The 25,454-nt window shown below is 46.5% G+C and overlaps 1 non-coding gene and 1 pseudogene across 1 annotated transcript; both read right to left on the bottom strand.

The window, feature by feature from the left end:
* Positions 1–1,933: 1,933 nt before the first annotated feature.
* LOC131483139 (U6 spliceosomal RNA) lies at positions 1,934–2,040 on the bottom strand. Its single transcript, XR_009247548.1, has one exon. It is a non-coding gene; the product is annotated as a U6 spliceosomal RNA (small nuclear RNA).
* Positions 2,041–3,849: 1,809 nt separating this feature from the next.
* On the bottom strand, positions 3,850–4,592 carry LOC118758214 (AP-1 complex subunit sigma-2-like; annotated as a pseudogene).
* Positions 4,593–25,454: the final 20,862 nt, after the last annotated feature.

A 25,454-nucleotide genomic window follows, 5' to 3' on the forward strand; every position in this document is an offset into this window, starting at 1 on the left:
ACATGAGTGCCCAGCTGCTGCCTTGCTCTAATTGCCATCAGACCAGACCTCCTGCCCTGAGCACTGGTGAACTTCATGGACCCTGAGGTTTGGGGCTACTGTGAATGTCCCATTGCCCTCTCCCATACCCTTTAGCACTTGCCTCCACTTCCCACCTAGCTCTTTATGGCTCCTTACGGCTCTCTAGGCCTTTCGCCTTCAGTTTTTGAGTGACCTCCCTTGCTCCACGCCTTCTTCCAGAGATGTTCAGGGCCAGATGCTGGACATGCAGGAGGATGCACAGGTGGGATCTGCAACCCCAGAGACAGCCGTGATCCCCAACTGGGATGCCAGTTCCTTTTCCCCTTCTTTGAACTGTGCTGGGACCCCGCGCAGTGACCTAGCGGCTAAAGTCCTAGCATTGAATGTGCCCAGGGAGCCCATATGGGCACCGGTTCTAATCCCGGCAGCTCCACTTCCCATCCAGCTCCCTGCTTGTGGACAGAGAAAGCAGTCGAGGACTGCCCAAAGCTTTGGGACCCTGCACCCATGTGGGAGACCTGGAGGAGGTTCCTGGCTCCTGGATTTGGATCAGCGCGGCACCTGCCATTGCAGTCACTTGGGGGGTGAACCATCAGATGGAAGATCTTCCTCTCTGACTCTCCCCCTCTCTGTATATCTGATTTGTAATTTAAAAATAATTAATAAATCTATATTTTAAAAAAAAAGAAATGTGCTGCTTGAACTGTCAGTCTTTTGGCACCTGCTGCTGTTTCTGGATGGCACAAGTGGGACAGACACAACTTCCCAGGGAGAATAAAGGCTGTGAGAGAAAGAGACAGAGAGAAGTATGCTTGCAGATGCACAGAAAGATTGCTAGAGCTATTGCCAGGCCATGCACAGGCACAGAGCCTATTTTAAAATCACCCAGCCTTGGTCTAGTGCCCCATGCATTCAGAGTTGATGCTATGATTGCTTGCTTGCTTTATGTATATACGTATGCATGTTTGTATGGCTGATTTTCCATTGTATTGCTTGGCAGCTATCTGCTAATGACTTCATCTGCCTGAGTGTGGTTCTATAGCAGCAGCTCCTATTGTGTGCCAGCCTCTGCAGTGCCTCCTGTGTGCCTACAATGGGGATATTACAATGTATAAGTGGGATGGGAGCTGGGTTGTTACCCTCTGCTCCTCCCAACAAGAAATGGGAGGTGGCTTTGCAAAGATCTTGAGGCCCTAGAGTCCTGCTCCAAGGAGGGGCAGAGACTTGTGCTGGGTTGCCCTCCAGGCAAGGACTGTTGGAGAGGTGCTAACAGCTGATGGAACAGTGAGAAGCTGGGAGTAGCAGGGTCTTAGAGGAAGTCTCTGGGGGCACTCCCATGTGTAGTGGAGACCTGTGGCAGCCAGGTCATGATTGTAGTCAGTGGAATGACCCCCATGAGGGTCTTCATGGAACAAGTAGTTGGAGGAAGTCCTCACATTGGGCCCTCAGAACCCTATTTCCTGTCTGGCTTCCCAATGGCAAGAAAGCTCAGAATTCTTTTTTTTTTTTTTTATTTTGGTGTATGTTTTATTTATTTTTTTCTTTTTTTTTTAATTCGTTAATTACATTGTATTATGTAACACAGTTTCATAGGTACTTGGATTCTCCCCACCCCTCCCCAAACCCTCCCACCATGGTGGATTTCTCCACCTTGTTGCATAACCACAGTTCAAGTTCAGTTGAGATTCCCCCATTGCAAGCATATACCAAACATAGAGTCCATCATCTTATTGTCCAGTCAAGTTCAACGGCTTCTTAGGTATACTCTCTCTGGTCTGAAGACAGAGCCAGCAGAGTATCATCCCGATCAATTAAACACCCCAACATACCATCAGCACAAATTTACATCATTATGGAATTAATTGACATAGTAATGAGTAACCAATATGGTAAAAGTAAATGCGAGTTCTTAAAAAATATGAAATGCTTCACAAATTTGCGTGTCATCCTTGCGCAGAGGCCATGCTAATCTTCTCTGTATCGTTCCAATTTTAGTATATGTGCTGCCGAAGCTAGCACGAAAGCTCAGAATTCTAACATAAGTCTACGGGATGGAATACAGGGACAGTCTGATGATGCTCTGAGTGAGTGCCATGTGCTAGGTGCATAGGGACCCAGAGCAGATGTAGCTAGAGCTAACAGAAATAGGAACGTGACATTTCTCCCATATGTGTGTGCTGGAGAGATGTTTACTTGCTCTAGTGGTGATGGGGGGAGGATGCCAGCAGACAGGATTCCTGATTTTCATGCTTGACTCTGCATCTGTGGCATAGCTCCCCCAGGACAGAGGAAGCCTCAGGCATGAGTTTGGGTGCTTGCCTCCCCAGCTGATGATGTGCCTGCCTCCCCAGCGTGTGTTGCCATGGCTGGGTTGTCTTGCCCAGAACATGCTTGCAGGAGCTGCCTTCTCAGTCTTCCTTTTAGGGGACCAGCAGTATGGGCAAAACCTCTCTGTGACAGAGCCAGCCTGGCCCCCGTGTTTGCCCAAGGCTGATGGTGATGTCAGGGTCTCATAGGGCTCATGTGGCCTGACTACAGCAGGAAGGTCCTTGCCTCTTTTATAACGTGGCATCATAGTCTGTCCCAGGAAAACCCTGCAGGTGTCTTATACCTCACTCTCATCCGCCATGGAACAGGGGCAGGGAATCATTGGGTAGCCCTGAACCTGTCATTGACAGGGAGGGGCTGATTGGTACCATTTGTTTAGGATCTAAGGACTAGCATTAGGGAACAGTGAATTAAGCCTCCTCTTGCAGCACCAGAATCCCATATGGATGCCAGTTGGAGCTCAGGCTATATTTCACTTGCAATCCAACTCTCAGCGAAAACCCCTGGGAAAGCAGCAGAAGATGGCCCAAATTCTTGGTCAAAACACATTTTCATAGGTTTTCTTCCACTGGTTAACTAGTTCAACCATCTTGAAGTTACTGTTTAATGACAACTTATTTAACTCATATAAACAATGAGCTGTTTAGTACTTTGCCTTTTATAATATGCTATGTTTTATTTAAAAGCATATGTAATAGTGCTATTAAAAGTTTTAACATTCAGAAATATAATTAACAAAGCAGTAGTGAAATGAATACTCAAAATATTAGAAAGCAACAACCAGCAAAATATGTTTAGGCTTTAAGGCTATCAGAATTTTTGAGCTATATGAATGAACTCTGCAACGTTTGGAAAGGGCTACCACTGAGCAGCAGATACTGCCTAAAGGACTTGAAACAGCTCTCTCAAAGTCCCTGGAGGGGCAGTGTGATACAACCCAGCATGAAAGTGATGGCATGTATGTGGCACTGCAAACTTTCTTAAAAATGCAGTGTTCTAACTGTATATGTTATATAATCAAATTAATCTCACTTTCTTGTATTATTTCCACATATTCTTTGGTGTGGTATATTAGGAGACATTAGCTCACATAGACTAAGCACAATCACATTAAAGAGTGTTTATCTTGGTCCTGACATTTGAAAGCCAATGCACACCATGGATCATGGCATTGCTTATCATGACCTGGCACTTGAGCTGTATTTTGTTTGGTTTATTACAAAGTCAGATATACAGAGAGGAGGACAGACAGAGAGGAAGATCTTCCGTCTGATGATTCACTCCCCAAGTGACCGCAACCCGCCGGTGCGCGCCGATCCGAAGCCGGGAACCTGGAACCTCTTCCGGATCTCCCATGCGGGTGCAGGGTCCCAATGCACTGGGCCGTCCTCGACTGCTTTCCCAGGCCACAAGCAGGGAGCTGGATGGGAAGTGGAGCTGCCGGGATTAGAACCGGCGCCCATATGGGATCCCGGGGCGTTCAGGGCGAGGACTTCTTCTCTAGATTAATCATAGGTGGTTTATTAATGACAATATGTATGTGTTTAAGATAGAAATTAACTCAGGACATTCATAGGCCATATTTTTGTTGAGAAGAAATTAGTGAACTGTAGAGGAATAAGCAATATCAAGTTGACGAATATAATGAAAATAAAACAGATGAGTCAGGAATAGGAACAGGAGAAAACAACAACGGTAAAGGTACCAGAGCTCTCATACAAGGTAACCAGTCACCAAGCTGAGGGGATTTTCTTTCATAAGTACATCAGCTCTATTTCCTCTGTGAAATTTTGCACACACGACGCGTAGTCAGTTAGTACACAGGGACATTAAAATATTCGTGCCGTGGCTCCTGCAGTAGATCAGCCTGCTCAATGGCTTTAAGGACATTTTTCTTGGATGTTTCTTGAACTTCTCCTCCCACAAGAAACTCATCCAAAAGAAAGTAAGCCTTCTCAAAACTGAAGATAATATCAAGTTCACACACGCTGCCAAAATACTTGTCAAGTAACTCCACATAGCGATGAATTATTTCCAGGGTAATGAGTTCATTGTCCTGGTCCTCCATGGCAAACAATCTTCAGATCTCGCCACTCGAGAAAGCTGCACATTTTCGGTTTCCGTGCTAAGACGGTCTGAACAAGTTCTCTAGTGATCTTTTTTTTCTCTTTGTCTGACAGTGGCACATACCATTTCTGCAGTCAAAGCTTCCCCTGACGACTAAAAAGCACCATAAACTGCATGGCGGCCGCGAGCCGCGGGCGCGGCGGGGCTCGGCCGGAGGCGGCGGCGGCGGCGGCGGGGAAGCCCATCTTCGCGGCGAGCGGGAGACGCCGTGTTGCTGCGGGGAGGAGACCCGGTTGTCGGCTCGCCGGCTGAGGTGGCTGGGGGAGGGCGAGCCCGCAGACAGCATCTTGTGTTTTAAAGAGATTGAATACACATCAAAATGGTGTTTGGGATATGATAGGTTAAATAAGTGACAGTATTGCAATTGCTTTCACCTATTTTATATATTTTAAGCATGGCTGCTACAAAAGGTGGAAGCAGACACACAGCATGTCTTACGCTTGAGTTGGAGTCGGTGGTCTGGGGGAGCGTGAAAGAGGCATCAGGAATGTTGACCGGGATCAACCACTCTGACAAGACCTGAGAGTGGGGATCTCCCAGCAGGCTGTGTTGCCACTGTCAGAGTCCCCGAGATGAGGCCGGTGATCAGGAGCAAATGTTGATGTCTATTCCAGAGGCTGGGGTCTCTCCTTTGTGTACCATCCCCTGGGTGAAAGCGAAAGAGTGAGAGAGCAGGAGGAAGAGCCAGAGCCAGTGAGGCGGGGTGCTCCTCTCTGAGCCGCCCACTCCCACCCTGCAATTCCTTTGGCTACATGGAAAGTGCCCTCGATGCTGTCAGGCCAGAGGTAGAATTCCAAAATGGACTACAGGGTCCACATTCAAACCATGGGAAGCTGAGATCGGGGAGAAAGGAAACCTGAGTCCCACAGGGTAGGGAAATTATGTAAACTGTTGTTGGGAGAAATGGAGGAAATGTAAGGGACACTGTGGAGGTCGTAGCACTAGAGGCAGGAAGCAGTGGACCCTGTGGGTGTCCAACCTGGGCACAGGAGCTTCAGGCTCATTGTGCCACCCTGCCTGGGTGCCAACAGCTTGCCTGGCCCCTCCCAAGCTGTTGCAGGCCAAGAAGTGAGATGAGGCTTGCTCATCAAAGATGAGTTTTGTGGCATTGACTCCACAGGGGAGCCCATGGAGAGTGAGGGAGCACTTGGGTGTGTCTTCTACAGTCAGGACTCGACAGGGGGAGAACAGAGATGGGTCCTAAAGCTTTCACAACCCAGGGAGTGGAGGCAAGGGTGATGTAGTTTGTCAAGAATGTTGTGGGATGACCTTGGACACTGAGAGTGTGGCCAAGGGCTGGGAGAATAGAACAGAATATGAAGATAGGAAGCTTGAAGCTCTGGATCAGGACACTTGGTCCAAGATTTAGGTCCGTGTGCAGGGACCTAAATCTGCCAAGATGATGACGACGATAGTGATGATGAAGGTATCTTAGACTGCAGAATGTTGTTGGCAGTTTCTCCTCCTACAGCCTGTAGTCCCCTTTCCCACCATGTTCTCAGCCGATGGAGAGAGGGTAATTCCCGCGTGGACTACTCAAATAGCCTCGGGGTTCTGGAGGGTAAAGTCAAATTTCAAATGGAGTTTGGAAGGACAAGGTCAGTCCTGGGACAGAGACCAAGCCATGGTCCTAGGATGGGATGTTCTTCCCACATGACCTTGCAGGACTTCTGCCTCTCAGTGCAGAAGCTTGGAGCCCCCAAGAGACTACATTGAAGAAGGAGCCAGATGAGCTTAAATGAGAAGATGGGATTGTAATAAAGTTCATGGAACGGTGAGATTAAAACCTGAATGTAGGGCCCAGCAGCATGGCCTAGCAGCTGAGGTCCTCGCCTTGAACGCACTGGGATCCCATATGGGCGCCGGTTCTAATCCCGGCAGCTCCACTTCCCATCCAGCTCCCTGCTTGTGGCCTGGGAAAGCAGTCGAGGGCGGCCCAATGCATTGGGACCCTGCACCCACGTGGGAGACCTGGAAGAGGTTCCTGGTTCCTGGCTTCAGATCGGTGCATCACCGGCCGTTGCGGTCACTTGGGGAGTGAATCATTAGATGGAAGATCTTCCTCTCTGTCTCTCCTCCTCTCTGTATATCTGACTTTGCAATAAAAATAAAATAAATATTTAAAAAAAAAAAACCTGAATGTATATTGCTGCAAAAATGTCTTTTAAATCCATTTTATTTATTTATTTATTTTTTCAGAAAACCCATTTTATTTGACCTTTTGGAAGGCCTCCTTATATGTATGAATTTTAATTATTTTTGCACCAAAATGAATTTATTTATTAATGGCTGCAACAGCTGGAAGTAGGAGACTGGTCCCAGCCACAGGTTTGGGGAGGGGAGTCTGTATAGGTGTGGAAATCCAGGTAGGCAGTTAAATTGTCCAAGCTTCCGTAGAACCATGGGACCCACCAGGGTTTCACCCCTGTTGGGACTCTGGTGAAGATTCAATAATAGGGTGCATGAATAGCACTTGGCAGAGACACAAGACTTAATAATTATTTGTTATTTATTCTTACCATCATCACTGCCCCCCTCCCGGGCTACCGCACTGTTCTCGTGGGTGCCAGCTTTGTCCTGCCCAGGACAGCTAACCCTGGATTCAGACTGTTTCCAGTCTGAATTATCTGATCCCTGCACAAAACAGCTGGGTGCAAAAGCTGGACACAGCCAGCATTGGATGAAAAACAGCAACTGCACTTGTATCTGCAATTCCTTTCTAGTGTAGCTTTGGCCTCTTCCTCACTCAGTTTTCTTAGGCAGAGAAGCAAGAAACAGCTTCCCGGCCCATCTTCCTTGTATCTGGTCTGCCCCTTGAGAGATGTCTAAGTGCTTGCAAACCGCTGGCTCTCTGGAATGAAAAAATACACTCAGGCCCTGGGCCAGATACCATGCTTGGATCTGGGGGTGTGGATGGCGCCATCAGAGGCACCCAGATTGCAGGAGAGTGGGCTCTGGACTTGTGGCCTCCTGCTGCTCAGTTTGGGGTGAACATTAACTAGTTGCAGGAAGGAAATTTTAGGTGGCCCAGAAGCTGGTTGTGAGTGCTGCACAGGCTTGGAAAGATCCATTTTTTAATTTGTTTTTTTTTTTTTTTAAAGATTTATTTACTTTTTTATTGCAAAGTCAGATATACAAAGAGGAGGAGGAGAGACAGAAAGGAAGATCTTCCATCTGATGATTCATTCCCCAAGTGACTGCAACGCCCGGTGGTGCACTGATCTAAATCCAGGAGCCAGGAACCTCCTCCAGGTCTCCCATGTGGATTCAGGGTCCCAAAGCTTTGGGCCATGCTCAGTTGTTGTCTCAGGCCACAAGCAAGGATCTGGATGGGAAGCAGGGCTGCCGGGATTAGAATCGGCACCCATATGGGATCTTGGCACGCTCAAGGCAAGGACTTGAGCCGCTAGGCCACTGCTCAGGGCCCCAATTTTTTAATTTGAAAGACACACACACACACACACAGAGTCTTCCACCTGCTAGCTCATTTCTCAGATACCTACAATAGCTAGAGGTGGACCAGGCTGCAGCCAAGAGCCAATAACTTAATTTCTGCCTCCCATGTGAGATGTACACAAGTAATTGGGTCATCAGTGCTGGTTGCCAAGATTGCACATCAGCAGGATTTTCATGTTTCCACCCCTTGCAAGAGGTTGCTTGTAACATTCTCTTCCATGTGTGGTAAGGGTATTAGAAGAAAAAGTGGACAATCGTACACAGCAGCAAGGTGACAGACAGATGGATGGTGCCGGAAGGACCATGGGACCACAGATGCCTGAGATGCCATCTTCTTCCACCATAGCCTGTACAGAAACACCAGGCTCCTCTTCCATGCAGCGCCTGGGACATCAATGAATTGGAGAAGTGTATAGATGGAGATGCCTCTGCCTCCCCCAGCCAATGTGCTGTGCTGCTCCCCTTCCTCCAGGTGCCCCTGCCCTCTCTAGTTTAGAATGTCTTGAGAAACACTCAGATGATTTAAAAACAAAAACAAAACAAAACAAAACTCCGAGATCAGATGAATTTGGAAAATGCTAAAACATTCGGATCATTAAAGCAGTTTGCATTCCTGTTATGAACAAATGTGCATACTTTAGTTCTCTTAAATTTGTTTTTTAAAGATTTATTCATTTTATTACAGCCAGATATACACAGAGGAGGAGAGACAGAGAGGAAGATCTTCCGTCCGATGATTCACTCCCCAAGTGAGCCGCAACGGGCCAGTGCGCGCCGATCCGAAGCCGGGAACCTGGAACCTCTTCCGGGTCTCCCACGTGGGTGCAGTGTCCCAATGCATTGGGCCGTCCTCGACTGCTTTCCCAGGCCACAAGCAGGGAGCTGGATGGGAAGTGGAGCTGCCGGGATTAGAACCGGCGCCCATATGGGATCCCGGGACTTTCATGGCGAGGACTTTAGCTGCCGGGCCCAGTTCTCTTAAATTTTTAAATTTATGTTTAAGAGTCAGGAGAGGAAAGGAAGAGAGAAATGGAGACACAATAAAGCCATGGAGGCTTACTCCTCAAATGTCAGCCCTGGTCCAAGCTGGGCTCCCATGGAGGTGGCAGGAATCCAGTTACCCACAGGGTCATCACTACTCCCACAGGGTCTGCATTAGCAGGAAGTCAGTCAGGAGTGGAGGTGGGAATTTAAGCCATGTACTCTGATGGGGGACTCAGGCATCTTAAGTGTTAGGCTAAATACCTTTTGTTGCCGGCAAGGTTTTGGATAGCATGTGTTTGAAGAAAAGAAAAGAAAAGAAAAGAAAAGAAAAGAAAAGAAAAGAAAAGAAAAGAAAAGAAAAGAAAAGAAAAGAAAAGAAAAGAAAAGAAAAGAAAAGAAAAGAAAAGAAGAAAGAAAGGAAGGAAGGAAGGAAGGAAGGAAGGAAGGAAGAAAGAAAGAGAGAAAGAAAGAAAGAAAGAGAGAGAGAGAGAGAGAAAGAAAGAAGGAAAGAGAAATTGCCACATGAGGTCAGGAATACACTGCCTTCATCAGTTGAAGACTTTCTTGTGGGGTGCCTATGCCATGTGTCAGGTCCCATCCTGAGGACTCCTGAAACTGGCAAAGCAGGAACATTGGAGAGCAGGTATCAGCGCTGAGGGAGCTTTGGCTTCAAGAATGAAGGAGAGGGGCCCGGCGGCGTGGCCTAGCGGCTAAAGTCCTAGCCTTGAAAGCCCCGGGATCCCATATGGGCGCCGGTTCTAATCCCGGCAGCTCCACTTCCCATCCAGCTCCCTGCTTGTGGCCTGGGAAAGCAGGAGAGGACGGCCCAAAGCTTTGGGACCCTGCACCCGCGTGGGAGACCCGGAAGAGGTTCCTGGTTCCCGGCTTCGGATCGGAGCAGTACCGGCCCGTTGCGGCTCACTTGGGGAGTGAAACATCGGATGGAAGATCTTCCTGTCTGTCTCTCCTCCTCTCTGTATATCCGGCTTTCCAATAATAATAATAAAATCTTTAAAAAAAAAAAAAAAAAGAATGAAGGAGAGATGAAAGGAGCAGATCTGCACCTCCAGGAGAGGCATGGGGTGTGCTGGTACCCAGGGAGGGAGTGTTGTAGTGAGTGGTGTGGCAGGTGCCAAGGCCCTGCTGTGAGAGTGTGCTGGAGGGGAGGACCAGGCAACCATAGAGGAACTGGTGAGGATGCTGGCTGGGAGGATTGGGACAGGTGGTGGTCAGGACTGGAGATCTTTTGGGGGGTTAATAATGTAGGGTTGTAAATGGGGAAGGGACCCAGAGGTGGCTACAGAGAGATGACTGCACCCTGTGGATCCAGTCATTGGCAGGGCAGTTCTGAAGTGGTTGGTGAGGGTGGATTTTGGATGTGGGGTTTCCTGTAGGTGTCAATGATGCCTTTGAGGACCCAGGCCTGAGGAGTGGAGGATAGGGAGAGGAGTGGTAGGCAGGGTAGCCAGGGCTGGTGTAGGACATGGAAAGTTGGAGATGCCCATGAAGCAGGCGCAGGGAAAATGATGCCCTGAGTGTGAGGGGCTGGACACTGGTTTGTCAGAACACAGCCAGTAGGATAGCTGGGACAGCAGAGGCCTGTGGAACCCTGTTGAGAAGAGGCTCCAGGAAAGGAAGGCAGAAGGCCTGTTGCCCACAGTGTGCTCTTACCCCCAGTGAGTCCTTGGATGTGCTTTTGTGCTCTCCTTGAAGATAGGTGGACATCTGTGCTCTGTCCAGTCAATCAAGGACGGACAGTACTCTTTAGCTATTCCCTGTTTCAATAACTCTTTGACTAAGTTGTCTTGTTAGCTTCTTTGTACTCTCTGTTCTTAGACATGACCTAATTCTGAGTTACGTTTGAAATGTACAGGAACTGAAACCTTGGAAATAAACTTTGTCAGTTACCAAAAGAGAGCACTGTCCCCCCATTTCTTCAAGTCGCATCTCCTCCCCAGGAACCTGCAAGGTAAACTTATATGGGCTCTGGAGTTACCTCCAGGTGGCTTTCAAGTACCAGCTCCTCTTCTGAGCCATGTGCCCTTGGGCATGCCTCTTCCCCTGGGCACTGGAGTTTTCTGATCTGTGAGCTGAGGATCTTGATCAGGTTCCTGTGCACTGTGTGGGCCTGGTGCCTGGGACAGAGCTGGACATGTTACAGTCAGTGGTCACATTGCTGGTTGCCGCTGCAGAGAGGATCACCTTGCAAAAGTGACGACTTTGTGTGAAATGAGAAGAATCACTTCTAAAAATCATGGGGGATGAGGCTCGCTTCACCTGCCCCATGACCAGCATCTCACGAAAGCTTTGGTCACCACGATTGGATAGTGGGAACTAAGAAGCGAAGTGAGAGTTTTGCTTTGGCTTAAGGTTCTCAGCGTAGGGAATCAAAAATGATGAAAAAAATAAGCAAGCAAACAAACAAAAACACCCGAAAAACAAACAAACAAATCCTTAGCTATTCCTTCTTAAGGCCCCAGGTTGGGTGCTGTGGTTGTTTTATTTGTACTTCCTGCATGGGTTGGGTGGCTCTCACAGTTCTTGCTGTGTGTTCAGATTTGGGTGTGAAGACCTATTCTCTGCTAATCTTTGTCATTTTCCCACCTGTAATGTGTCTTTCCTCATTCCCTCCCCACCATCCTCCCCACCTCCATTTAAAAAAAAAAGCACAAAAGCAACATATGTTTGTAGCATTAAAGCAAGAGGGACATAATATCAGAAAAAGATCAGATCAGCCCTTCTCTCTGCCCTCTTAATTCCGCCACCTGTGCTGTTCACATGGGATTCCAGGGGCTCACATCACGGTACAGTGGCTTAAGCTGCCTCTTAAGGCCTGCCGCTGATATCATATATGAGTGCTAGGTGAAGACCTGCTGCTCCACTTTTTTTTGTATTTTTAAAAAAGATTAATTTTCATTGGAAAGGCATATGTAGAGAGAGGAGAGACAGAAAGCTCTTCCATCTGCTGGTTCACTCCCCAGAGCGCTGCAACAGTTAGAGCTGAGCTGACCCCAAACCAGGAATCAGAAGCTTCTTTTGGGTCTCCCACATGGGTGCAGGCTCCCGAGATTTTGGGCCAACCTCTGCTGCTTTCCCAGGCCACAAGCAGGGAGCTGGATGGGTAGTAGAACAGCTGAAACAGTAACAAGCATCCATATGGAATGCCAGTTCTTGAATGGGAAGGATTAGTCAATTGAGACATTACACCGGGGCCCCTGCTCCACTTCTGATCTACTTCCCTGCTAATGACCTTAAAAAATAGCAGAAGATGGCTTAAGTGCTTGTTCCCCTGCATCCACATGGGAGACCTGGATGGAACTCCTGGCCCAGCATTTACTCTCTCTGTCTCTCTACCAACCCACCCCACCCCCAACTTTATTATTATTTTTTAAGTTAATAATTTTAGAATAAGTACTTTCATATATTTATGATGTATTTACTGTTGTGGCTGTGGGCTCACACACAGGAACTCTGGCACACATGCCTTAGAAGTTTGCGACACATGGGATCTGAAGTAACGGTGCTGCAGGTCAGAATCAGAACCAGAAGGCTGACTGAGCATTTGGCCCCTTCTGCCTGTGTGATCCTGGCAGGTAACTTTGTTTGCTCTTCGATTTGAACCCTCAGTTGTGCTGCTACCTGAGCTCAGACCCCATGTAATATGATTGGTTCTTTTCTTGATTTTTTTTTTTTCATCTGAGAGAGAGAAACAGCGACAGGGAGAGAGAGAGGTGTTTACCTGTTGGTTCACTGTCTAAACACCTGCAGTGACCAGGTTGAATCCAGGAGCCCGGAACTCTAACCATGTGGGTGACAAGGATGTAACTAACTTGAGCCATCCACCTGCTACCTCCTGGGGTCTGCCTTGGCAGGATATTGGAAATCAGTGTTAGAACCCTAGAGCTCTGATGTGGGAATGTGAATTTGATGGTTCTGTTTTTAAACTGGCATACAATTCTTATGTTTGCTCTTGGAGGTAACCTGTGTTGTTTCTCTCCAGGCATCTACCATGTAATGATCAGGTCAGGGTCATTAGTAGGTCTCTTATCCTGAGCACTTATTATTTCCTTGCTGTGAAAACATTCAAAGTCCTCTCCTCTAGCTATCAGTTACAATGGGTTAGTTACAATGCCCAGTTACAATGTTACAATGCCCAGTTACAATGGGCAGTTACAATGGGTATTTCCACTGTTGACACTGTTTGAAACATGCCACAGAACTGCCAAACTTAAGCCTCCTGTCAGAGAGTTGGTCCTCCTTGACCATGCTAGCCCCATCTTCCACTTACCTGTCTCTCCTTTTCTTTCTCTCTTTTTAAAGAGATTTATTAATTTTTATTGGAAAGTCAGATTGACAGAGAAAAGGAGAGACAGAGAAAGATATTGCACCTGCTGGTTCACTCCCCAAGTGGCAACAGCTGGAGATGAGCCAATCCAAAGCCATGAAGAAAAAGTTTCTTCGGGTCTCCCACATGGGTGCAGGGTTCCAAGGCATTGGGCCATCCTCTACTGCTTTCCCAGGCCACAAGCAAGGAATGGAAGGGAAGTGAAACAGCCTGGATACAGACTGGCACCCAAATGACATCCTAGCACATGCAAGCTGAGGACTTTACCTGCTAGGCTATTGCACCAGGCTCTCCCCTGTCTCTTCAGCTGCTGGTAACCCCCGTTCTATCTCAATGCCAGTGAGAGGAATTTGGAATACGACTCAGCCATAAAAAGAGGAAGTAGGCTGTTTGTGCCAACGTGGATGAGTGTGAACAATGTTGCATTAGCTGAAATCAGTGGGCATGGAAAGATATATGTTGCATGATCTCACATGACTGTGGCAGCTAGTCCTTGAATGTTGAGTTTCAGTCTGTATCAGCTCTGCTTTCTGCCTGAACTCATTTCACTTCCACAGGTTTCTTACCCCATCCTCAACAAATTGTAGTTTTTACTCTAGTTAAATGAAGATGATAGTGTCATTTTCAGAACTGATAATGCTACATGTGCTTGGTTTTCTCCTGGAGTTTATAGTTGCCTTTTTCCCTCAACTACAGTGTGCATTTGCTATTTTTTAATTTTAGTTTTGCATTATTTTTCTGAATTGTGTGGTCAGTTCCCCTCCTCTGTATGATTCTTCTGGAGACCTCTCTACCCATATGGTCCCCATTCCCGCTTTCTGGGAGCTGGGCATTCTCACCTGTGCCAGCTCCCACCTGTATTCAGCTTGGTGTTTACAAGCTGTAAGACTCTCTGGATGTTCTTTTTTTAATTATTATTTTAATTTTATAATATTTACGTAGTTGATTAGGGCACAAAGTGTGAAGGACTACAGGAAAGTGGGTAAGACCATTGTTTCCAGATTCTCTCTCTCTCTCTTTTTTTTCTCTATCTGGGGGAAGAGGGGAGATAAATGCAGAGGTCCTACCCAGGCTCCCAACCAACCCAAGGTTCCTGATTATTCTACCCACTGTTCATATCCCAACCGGATGTTTGTGGCAGCAAGGGCCTTTAGAGTGGTTACACCTCCCTTCCATGCATAAAAAGGCTATTACTCTTTATTGCACTTTGGTCTCCACCTTAATTATAAAGAGATGTTATAGGAGTAAGGAGCTTTTCAGTAAAGATGTAAATAAAATAATTATTCTTCATAGCTCTAAATAGCTTACTTATTTAATATTTGAGGATGAGACATGGCAAATAGCACTCTTAACTTTTGTGGGTACAATTTCATACCACTTACCAAAAAATCCCCATTTACATTTTGTTAAAAGTCATCCGGTTATATTTCAAAAGATTTGTTCCTTAACCCCTGTGCCCCAACCTGCTTCTTTAGTCTTTACAGATAGACCAGGTAACAGAATAGCTTCTCTACTTACAAATTTTGAATTTTTTTTCCTTTAAGGCAGAGGAAAATTCTTCACAGAGGATAGAGCTCTGTGCTGTTATTGAGACATTTAAACATTTCATGCCCTACTGGGATTCCTTATAACCCAGGGTCAAGTCATAGCTGAGCATTCCAACAACAACAACAACAAATACCTCATATCCAAATTGCAACAGGTTGAAATCAAACATTCGTCACCCCATCATATTTCAAATCATGCCTTGTTTGTACTTAACCATCTTATTTGGATCTACATAGTGAGAGCTCATTCTCTTGACATTATTCTCATACTGGAGCCTCCCCTAAACCTCCAGTAAAATGGAAAGATGTCCTTACAGGCCGATGGTAAGGACCTGATTTCCTCTTAACTTTTGGAGGAGGGCATGCTTGTGTTTTTCCACAGGGCTTGGACTTGCAGACTTGGATTCAAGATCGACTAATTAAACATTATGTCCCACCTTCCCCAATTTCCATATCTACCACTAAGGTCGGTTTGTCTGTCCCACAGGAGACACCATCAACCACTGCCTCCACGGGCAACTTCCAACTGAATAATTTTCTCAGCCAGGTTACATTTCTACCCCTCTTTCATTTTGCAGCAGCAAGCAACCTCTACAGAAATCCCTCCACCTGCCCAGCAACTTCAGGGTTAAACTTTCTCTTCTCTCCAGCAGGCAGGAGCAATCACTCCCCCAGTCCTCCTGCCCACCCCTCCCCCTCTCTCTGTTAGGCTGCAGTTTCTCCAGGATGTTTGACTATTTCTTTCTTTATCAAGACTGTCCCCCATTTTTTTAGCCTAGAGGGGTGGAATAGGAGATAAATTAAACAGGGCCCACAGAAGAATACATAGCCTCTCATACTCTATATAAACAATGTACATAATTAATGTAACTCTTAAGGTGTTGTTAAAGGCATTCTTTTAAAATGTAACATTTACATCAAATACAAAGTGGTATAAAAGTAACATCTAATTCTGTCACTATTTAATACTGCTAACATTTTTCCAGACACAGGATGAACCCATGTGCTTTTATCTGCTGGTCTTTATATTTAGATAAAGAATAAATGCAAGTATACAAACGTGTTCTTGATGAAAAAGGTTATAAAAGGAAGTTTTTTGGATAAAAGAAAAAAGGGTATGGCTTGTGAAATATTCCGTCCTGCAGGAGAATGGCTATATTAGACTGAGGCGCTGAAGAGGAAAAAGCATTTACGGATAAAGTTTGTTGAAGAAGGGATGGGAAAGCCATGGAGGATGTGAAAGGAATACATCTTGTATGATTAATATGCAATATAATTGATCATAACCTTTACAATACAGTTTGTAGGGCACAGCACGGTGGCCTAACGGCTCAAGTCCTCACCTTGAACGCGCCAGGATCCCATATGGGCACTGGTTCTAGTCCCAGCAGCTCCACTTCCCATCCAGCTCCCTGCTTGTGGCCTGGGAAAGCAGTCAAGGACAGTCCAAAGTCTTGGGACCCTGCACCCATGTGAGAGACCTGGAGGAAGTTCCTGGCTTCGGATTAGCCCTGCCATTGCAGTCACTTGGGGAGTGAATTATCGGATGGAAGATCTTCCTCTCTGTCTCTCCTCTCTGTATATCTGACTTTGCAATAAAAATAAATAAATTTTTTTAAAATAAATAAAAAATACTGTTTGCAGTATTTTCTAAAATATTCATAGTTGATGTATGCAATTAAAATCTGATCCTCTCTATAGCAACAAAATTTTTAAAGCACATGTTGTTATAACATTTCCTCTTAAATGGTTTTATTTAATTATTCATTAAATTTTCTGGTTAGCTCCAGTGTCCTGCAGATCTGACTTTGTTGAAGTGTCTCAGAATATGATAAGATTCTATATTGAGGTGATCTTTGTGTTTTGTGCCTTTCAGTACGTTCACATTGCTTCAGATTGATAAAAAGTATGTACTTATTTTATAGATATTTAAGTGATCACTTAATGCCAACAATTTAATCTATATTGTGTCATATAAAGAGATTCTATTTCAACTGGATATTATAATTCTTGGCATCCTTGATAGGCACCTAAAAACTTCAAAAGTTTCATTTAGTAGATATAATAATTGAGTAGGCTTTGGATTATATTAAAGATACTGTCAGATGCCAACTGGGGCAAAATTTTGTCATATCAAAACACTAGTACAGTTATCAAAAAAAATTTTTTTTTATGGAAGTCTGACTCAAATTTGTGTATTTCCAAAACTTCCACGACATGTAATGCTTAACAACGATGGAATACAGGCCAAAAAGCCAGAAATAGACAAATATTAACAGTTTTGTAAATATGTGCAGGCTCTTAACTATATATCTCTTAGGCTAATTTGTACTGCTGGGATAACTGAAATCAGGGTCTTCAGTAATGACCATTTTTTTTTCTCTCAGGGTTTCAATTTAGACTGAATTATAATCGTTGACTTTTCGCTTACTATTTTTTAATGGGTACTGCTACCAAGCTTGGTTTATAAAGACTCCTTAGTAAATCCTAAATTTATCTGACATAATCGCTCTTGCACTCTGTAACATTTTGGAAGCCTCAGTCAGAGGCCACTACCCAGTGGCCATCCTGTGTTCTGGAGCCGGGCTTAGTCTGGGGAGGCCACCGTGATGATTAGCACGGCCCCAGCTCCCAGTCCTGGCTTCCTGGCTTGCAGGATTTGCACTGACCTCTGCCTGTGTACAGCTACCTCGTCATCTAAACTTGCTTGTTTTGAGTGCTCATCCGGGACTCAAGAGAGCTGGGCACAACACAACTTCTTAAGTCAGGGTCCATACAAGATGTCCTTGTGGTCTGTTATCTTTTAAAAAATGAGTGAGTGGGCCCGGCAGCGTGGCCTAGCGGCTAAAGTCCTCGCCTTGAAAGCCCCGGGATCCCATATGGGCGCCGGTTCTAATCCCGGCAGCTCCACTTCCCATCCAGCTCCCTGCTTGTGGCCTGGGAAAGCAGTCGAGGACGGCCCAAAGCTTTGGGACCCTGCACCCGCGTGGGAGACCTGGAAGAGGTTCCAGGTTCCCGGCATCGGATCGGCGCGCACCGGCCCGTTGCGGCTCACTTGGGGAGTGAAACATCGGATGGAAGATCTTCCTCTCTGTCTCTCCTCCTCTCTGTATATCCGGCTTTTCAGTAACAATAAAATCTTTAAAAAAAAAAAAAAAAATGAGTGAGTGTCGTGGCCACCTATGTTTGTCTTGCTGTATGCCTTTTTGCTAAAATTGTTTAAAATTTTACTCTTACACTTCTCTATAGTATAAAAAGGGGGGGGGAGGTGTTTTACTGTTTGGCTTCAATGTTCCTTGAGATCAGAAGAGAAATGGACACATAACAGATATTAGTTTTATGCTGCCTTTTTCCAGCTACAGTTATTGTAAAAAAGTGTTTTTAATTGTTGTCATACATTACTGTCTGTATTTACTGGTTAGAGAACTCTATATTTTTAACTGACTTTTGAAGTTTTTGTAATGGAAAAATTATTTAGAAGAACAGATATACTTTGTTGATGTATGTTCCCTAAGTCATCTTGGTAAACTCTTGATCGTAATTCACTTTGTATTCTCCTTCATTTATATTTGTACACCAAATGAAAAACCATGGCAACCTTATGCTACTGCAAACAACAGGTAATTCAGAGAGAAGAGTCAGACTGGGTAGTAGGCATTTAGCATATTCTGGGTCCCTGAGTCACTTTCTTGCCAAACATAAAAGGGTATTTTCTCCACCATGTCGTCTCGCAAGAGACAAATGCATCTTTAACATACCAAGAACACACTTCCCCAAGAGGCAAGGGTGACATTAACTTACCAGTTTCCCAGTTTGCCCAAATTCTCTGGCTCTTGCCAAGGGGGCAGTGTCAGACTGGTCTCTTTATCATTACAAAGACCGAGGGAGTTTACCAGTAACACCCTCTGGGGTCTTTTGTCCCAAAGCCAGGTACCATGGAAACCAGGAATTCTCCTTTGTTTATAGAGAAACTCCTTTGAAGTGAAGTTTTAAAAGACACTAGCCCCAGCATTAACTTGGGGTTTTCTTGGTCTTTCCCCTGCCACTATGGCAGAGGTCTAGGGTCCTTTTCTCTCTTCCTCCTGCCATTATAGCAGTAGGTAAGGATTCTTTCTCTCTGTAAACCCCCTTCCGAGAGTCATTTCTTCTCAGCTTTTCTAATAAATCTTGCTTTAAAACTAAACCTTATCCCGCATGAAAATTCTTCTTTCCTGCCGTATTCTATGTCGAAAGCCTTAGAACATAACCAACTTGTAATTTTTGAATGTCTAAAGATGTTATATCATTACTAAAACTATTGTTCTGTCCTAAACGAAGACTCTTTTTTGGCTCACATAATTTAAATCTCAGACTATCATTGAGAATGCTTTAAGTCACCCATATGCTTGCTTTGTACTAGGACCAGCTTTTACGGCAGCGAGACGGCCCGCAGGCCCCCCCGAACTGCAGCTCAGACAGCGAACGCTGTTGCATGATGGCGGGCAGCTAGCAAGCGAGGCGGGAGCAGGCAGGGGATACCCCGGACTTGCACGGAGGCGGGCAGCTAGCAGGCGAGGCGGGAGCAGGCAGGGGATACCCCGGACTTGCACGGAGGCGGGAGCAGGCAGGGGATACCCCGGACTTGCACGGAGGCGGGCAGCTAGCACACGAGGCAGCAGCGGCGGAGGTGGTCTTGACAGCCGCAGCGATGGCGGCGGCAGGAACGACTGACCCCAGAAGCCGCGGCAGCAGCGGAGGACTGCTTCTGCCGGAAGCTGTGACCGCCCGCGGTGCTCTGGCTGAAGAGCTGCAACGCTGATCCGGGGACTACAAGACGCCTGCATAGCCCTGACGCAAACACTGTTTGGGGTCGGACTGGAAGGGTTGAAACCCCGCCTGCTTCCGCCCCGCCTGCTCGCGGCCCTGCTGCCTTGCAAGTCCAGGGTAGTCCCCCGCCCTCCCCTTCCCAGCCCGGCCTCCTGCTGCCTGCCAGCTGCCCGCCACGGCTTGCTGCCCTAAAAGCCAGTTCTAGTATAACACTTGTGCTCAAGTTTGCTTAATAACTAGGTTACTCATGTTATATTCTCATTGTCTTTTCCAATGTACTATTTAAGCTTGTACCTTTCTTTTAAATGTATAGACCTTTGGGTAAATATTTGCTAAAGCTTTTATTTAATAGTTTTCACCCGATATTGTTACTGCGAGTAATTAATACGATAATTTTGGCCTTTTTTTTCACTTCTTTTCTACTTCCTCTGTAAAACTCCAAAAGCCTGTAAGACTATACAGTTAGACTTCCAGAATGTATATAAGTATGGCTAACTTATAAGCCCGACACGCAAAAGGCTGCCTTTACAGTCTGCGTTACCGGAGGAAGAGTAGTGAGCTAGGTACCAGGAGGAGTCCTGGTGCTATCTTTCCTTCCTGCCTCCCTCTGGCCGAAACACAAAGAGCTTCACTAGCTTCCATGCTACCCTTGCTGAGGTCAACAGACACTTCCACCTGGAAATGTTTTAAAGGCCACATCTGTGCAGAAGATCAACACCTGCCCTGATGACATGTCACAAATACATCCGCTGACTACCTCTACCACCAAAGACATCCCCTTGCAGTACTCAAGCTATTTTCCAAAAGGGCTTCTGATAAGCCCTCTCTTACAGAGGGAGCCTGAGGTGGCTGTGTACACTGTAATTTGTACTAAGCATTTTGTTACTAACTGTCTTAATTCTTCCCTGATGCCTGGTACTTGGGTTATTTTAAGAAAGCCCTCATATATAATGCTACCTGTACATTTGACTGAGCCATTGTATGCTGCTGCTGCTCTTTATGTTTTGGGATTATTTTCAATGACTTTGTCCTATCCTGGATGCTTTGTGGTTTCCTTATCTTTGGGCTTCAATGCGTTTATTACCCTTATTGGATTTCTTATAGCCTCAGCAACTGTCGTGGTACAGTAAGTTCAGATAGCTAATCATGTTAATTCTCTTAAAGTACTGATAAAGATTTAGAGACCAAGATTAATGAATTAGAAGAAGCAGTGATTTATACTCAAAACTTCAAAACTAGCGCCACTTGCCATAGTATTTGCAAATGCATTGTGTCACTCCTCTCCCTTATAATGATTCACATGCTTCTTGGAATGATAGTAAACCTCATCTCCAAGGTATATGGACTAGCACATCTACTTCTTTTTTTTTTTTTTTTTTAAGATTTATTCATTTTATTACAGCCAGATATATACAGAGGAGAGACAGAGAGGAAGATCTTCCGTCCGATATTTCACTCCCCAAGTGAGCCGCAACGGGCCGATGCGCACCGATCCGAAGCCGGGAACCTGGAACCTCTTCCGGGTCTCCCACGCGGGTGCAGTGTCCCAAGGCTTTGGGCCATCCTCAACTGCTTTCCCAGGCCACAAGCAGGGAGCTGGATGGGAAGTGGAGCTGCCGGGATTAGAACCGGCGCCCATATGGGATCCCGGTGTGTTCAAGGCGAGGACTTTAGCCGCTAGGCCACGCCGCCGGGCCCCACATCTACTTCTTTTAGCATCCAGGAATTACATGCCCGAATTTCTGCCATTTCTCACTCTCATCTTCAGGTTTTCTCTGCCTGAGGCGTTGCTAATCCATTTTTACGATCTCTTTCATCTTTAATTCTGATAAGAGCTTTTTCTCATTTTTCATAAATTTAGGAATCACACTAGTTGTTCTCCCTTTTGTATTTTTTCCCCAGTCATCTTTGAGCTCCAAGATTCAAGCCACTGTTCAACTTAATAATAAAAGGGGGCGGTACCGAGGTTCATGCAGTGGGTGTGGATGACAGGAAGGTGTGAAGAGAACCTCTCCCCAGCTGGCAAGGCGAGAGGAGCTTCCTGCTGCAAGGTAAGGTCTGGTGGATGTCTCTCCAATCACTTCAAGGCAGTTTCACACCCGCCCCCCCTTTGCATGGACACCTGACCACCCCACTAAGAATTCTGTAATCTATTGAGGCATTGTTATTTGCCCTTGCAGAGTTGCTTTGTACAACCAATGTGTGCTTGGGAGTTGATGTTACTGATAAAGTCTTTGGTAAAAAGACCTTTATTTATGCTGTCTCAGCCACCCCCATTGACCATGTGGCTGGAAAAGCTCAATAATGTCTGTACTAATATTGCAAAAAATGCTTTTAGACTCATCTAGGGTTGTTAAGCCCATGGTTGTAGTGGGAATCTATGCTTAGGGTTTTGTCTATGATTTTTCCTTCTGTGATGCATCTTCTCCTTTAATTGATAACATAAAGTTGTAAAATGAGCAAGGTAATAGGAATGTGTTAGTGATTGTTATGCACTGTCTGTTGAAAACTTCCTGACTGCAGGATCAGGATAGATAATATCCTGCTTTAAAGTGACGCAAATGACAGAATTATCCTTGGAAACACCCACTTGACCATGAGTAAGAAGTCTATGCAAGAGTTTGTGACTGATTCTGTATAAATAAAGGGGACAGCTTTCTTGCATTGTCCATTAGGATCCTGAAATTATAATGGTTCATTTTTTTTCTCTTTATACTGACTCCACACACCTTTCTTGAGCACTGAACTTGACTGGAGCTGGGCTCTGGCAAATGGGAACTGCAGCCGAGTCAGAGCGACCCACAATAACCCCCACCCAGTCCAACCCTTGCCCTGATTTCCACGCTTGCCATATATATAGCAGACTGGTCCAGTCTATCCTACATTCCATTCAGCTCTCATACATGTCAATGGTCATTGAAGCCTAGTTCAACCCGAACAGTTCCACTATCCAGCCCACACATATGCTGGTGGGTACCATTCTGTCAAGTGACACTTGCCCCAGTCCTGGTTCTCATTCTATCCAGTGGGGGTGGTAACACAAGATGGAAGTGCCCACTATTTCTCTACTGGACCCACTCCCACCCCTGGATCATGCACTCTCCAGAAGATCCTACACGTTGAGAGAATTAGCCCCTGGTGCCAGCATCTGCCAACTGATGCTGCAGCAATGCCCAACCAACCCTAACCCACTCGGATTTATGCTTGCACTAACTGGAACAGTCAGCCAAGCCTGGCTTTTCCCTGATCTAGCTCACATGAGACTCCACATATGTTGTAGCCCTGCCCAGTCTGGTCAGCCCTCATCCCAACTCATGCTCTCCCATGGAAGTGGTGGTCCAGCAGGGGAGCCTTCCACATTGCTTCTACCAGCTTTGCCCCTTCCCTGTCCGATTCTCACGTGTGCTGGTTGGGAGCTATGGCCCAGTCTGGCATGGCCTGCTTCACCTCGGCATTTGCCAGTGGGTACTGTAGCCTGGTCCAGCCCAGCCCACCCCAGCCAACACCCAGTCCCAGCCCTAATGTGTACTGGTGTGTGTTGCTACCAAACCCAGCCTGACCCACACTTCTGGTGCTCAGACTCGCCAACAGTTGATGTGAACTGATTCAGCCTGGTCCGTCCCTGACCTGTGCCAAATGTATGTCAGTGGGTACCATTCTCTGTCCTGGTGTGGGCTGCTTCCTATTGTGGTTCTTGTGCTTACCTGCAGGGACTATATCCCTACAGAGGATTTTCCCAAGCTCATCCATCAGAACTTCTCCCAATGCCAGATCTTGTGCACACTGGTGAGTCCATGAGCCAGCCTTACTTAGTCCACCTCCTGTCCTAGAAGGAACCGTGGCCTTTCCTGACTGTCCTTCACCCATTCTGGTTCTTACTGTTGAATGTTTCAGCCAAACCAAGGCTTGTACATACCCAGACACAGCTCATAAATGGCTCAGTAGGGGTAGAGACCTAGCCTAGTCAGTTCTACATCCACCCTGTTCCTCCAGAGCACCAGTTGGTGTTAGAGTGTAGCTCAGTCTAGTGCACCCAGCCCCAGTCCACATTTGTGCCAAGAGACAGTGCAGCCATTTCCACACCAGAACACAGCCCCCACTCCAGCCCCCTCACTCACCAGTGGGAACCCCAACCCAGCCAGGGTATCCCCTTACCTCCCCAACCAGTCTTGTTCCCAGCCATAGATGACGCGCATGCCAGTGGTTGCTCTGACCCAGCTTGGCAGAGCCCCTCACGTATCTTTGCCTTTGCCTTAGATGCTGTAGTCTGGCCTGCCCTGGCCTGCTCCCTGCTTCCATCCCTATTTTTAATGTTGGGTGATGGAACCTGGACCTGCTCACTCTACTCTCATCCCTGGATCATGCAAACCAGTAAGTGTAAGAGCCTAGCTCAGCATGACATGTGCTCCATCCTCATTTCTGTTCTTGCTGGTGGACTAAGGTTTGCTTGGCCTGGTTTGCCGCCTTCCATTAACTAACCCACATATTAGCCAATAGTTGGAGCTACTTTGCCCAGCTTGCCAAACCCCCAGGCCTGGACCATATGATCATCAATGGGAGTTATGGTCCACTAGGTGAGTTTTCCACATTCCCCCACTTGACCCACTTCCAGACTCAGATTCCATGCATGCCAGTGGGTGCTAGACCCTTGCCTGGCATAACCTGCCTTTCCATCTTGGCCTTGTATGAGCTGATGAATATTGCAGCCCGGCCTGCCCCACACTCTGCTTTAGGATGCACATGCAGATGCTGCAGCCTGGACCTGCCCAGACTGTTATCAATCCCTATACTCATGTCAGGTTCCGTGGTCACACCTAGCTTAGCCCACCACCACCCCAACTCTTGAGCTAACCAGAGGGACTTGTATTTCCACAGGGTTGGGCCCACATATCCCCACAGCATCTACCCCCAGACCTTGTTCTCTCACATGTTACTTAGCGTCATGGCCCTGCCTAATGTGACCTGTCCCCTGTTCCAACATTCTGTCACATACTAGGATTTAGCCCTGCTAGACAGGTGCCCAGCCCTAGCTTTTGCATAGACTGATGTGTGGTGGTCAGCATTGTTTGGTGATAACAAGCCCTACACAGGACTCACAAGTAGGCTGGTGTATTTGTCTGACCCATGCAGATTGTCCAGCCTCTGCCTCTCCAAACAACCAGGTCTCAGTCCCCTTGCTTACCTGCAAGTAAACTTACCCTGTCATTGGGAATCCCTCAGGACTGATTCCTTACCAACACGCATAGTGGTCCTGGGGAATGACAGTTCAAGCCAGTAGACAGTCCCAAAATTGTCGTCTGAACATCCATCAAGATGAATATGGAGGAACTGAGCAAACCATGGACCTGCAAGAGTGAAAGCACAAATCTACAGTGAAGGTCAGCTTCTAATGGGCTTCTGACCAGGAAGTCTAGTGCAGACAGCAGGAGCCAGTGGCACAGAGGAGATCCCAACTAATAACATGACAAGAAGCCAGGAAGGAAACCACACTACCTTCAAGTACCCAGAAGACTCAATGCTAGGGGCTCTGGCCACAGTGAGTATTACCATGTGGTAAGCAAGTCCTGGGCTTGCCTGGGCCTGAGAGGTTTTTCCCTTCATAGTAAGTATTCTGTGAAGAGATCCCTTGGGAGCAAAGTTGGACCCTGGCTCCACCTGCCGCCACCATCTTGTGGAAGGGAGCTGGGGAGTTCTACCTCAGGGCACGGGTGGAGGGAGCTCCCAGCAGGTCTTGTGACTGCTGGGGTTACCAAAGCCAGATTGTAGGGTTTTCAACCCTGAGTATGGCAGCATCTTCAATTCTTGTCTTGCAGAAAGAAGAATTTTCATGTGGACAGAGT

Source organism: Ochotona princeps, chromosome 23 (assembly GCF_030435755.1).
Source record: "Ochotona princeps isolate mOchPri1 chromosome 23, mOchPri1.hap1, whole genome shotgun sequence".
Taxonomy (NCBI): domain Eukaryota; kingdom Metazoa; phylum Chordata; class Mammalia; order Lagomorpha; family Ochotonidae; genus Ochotona; species Ochotona princeps.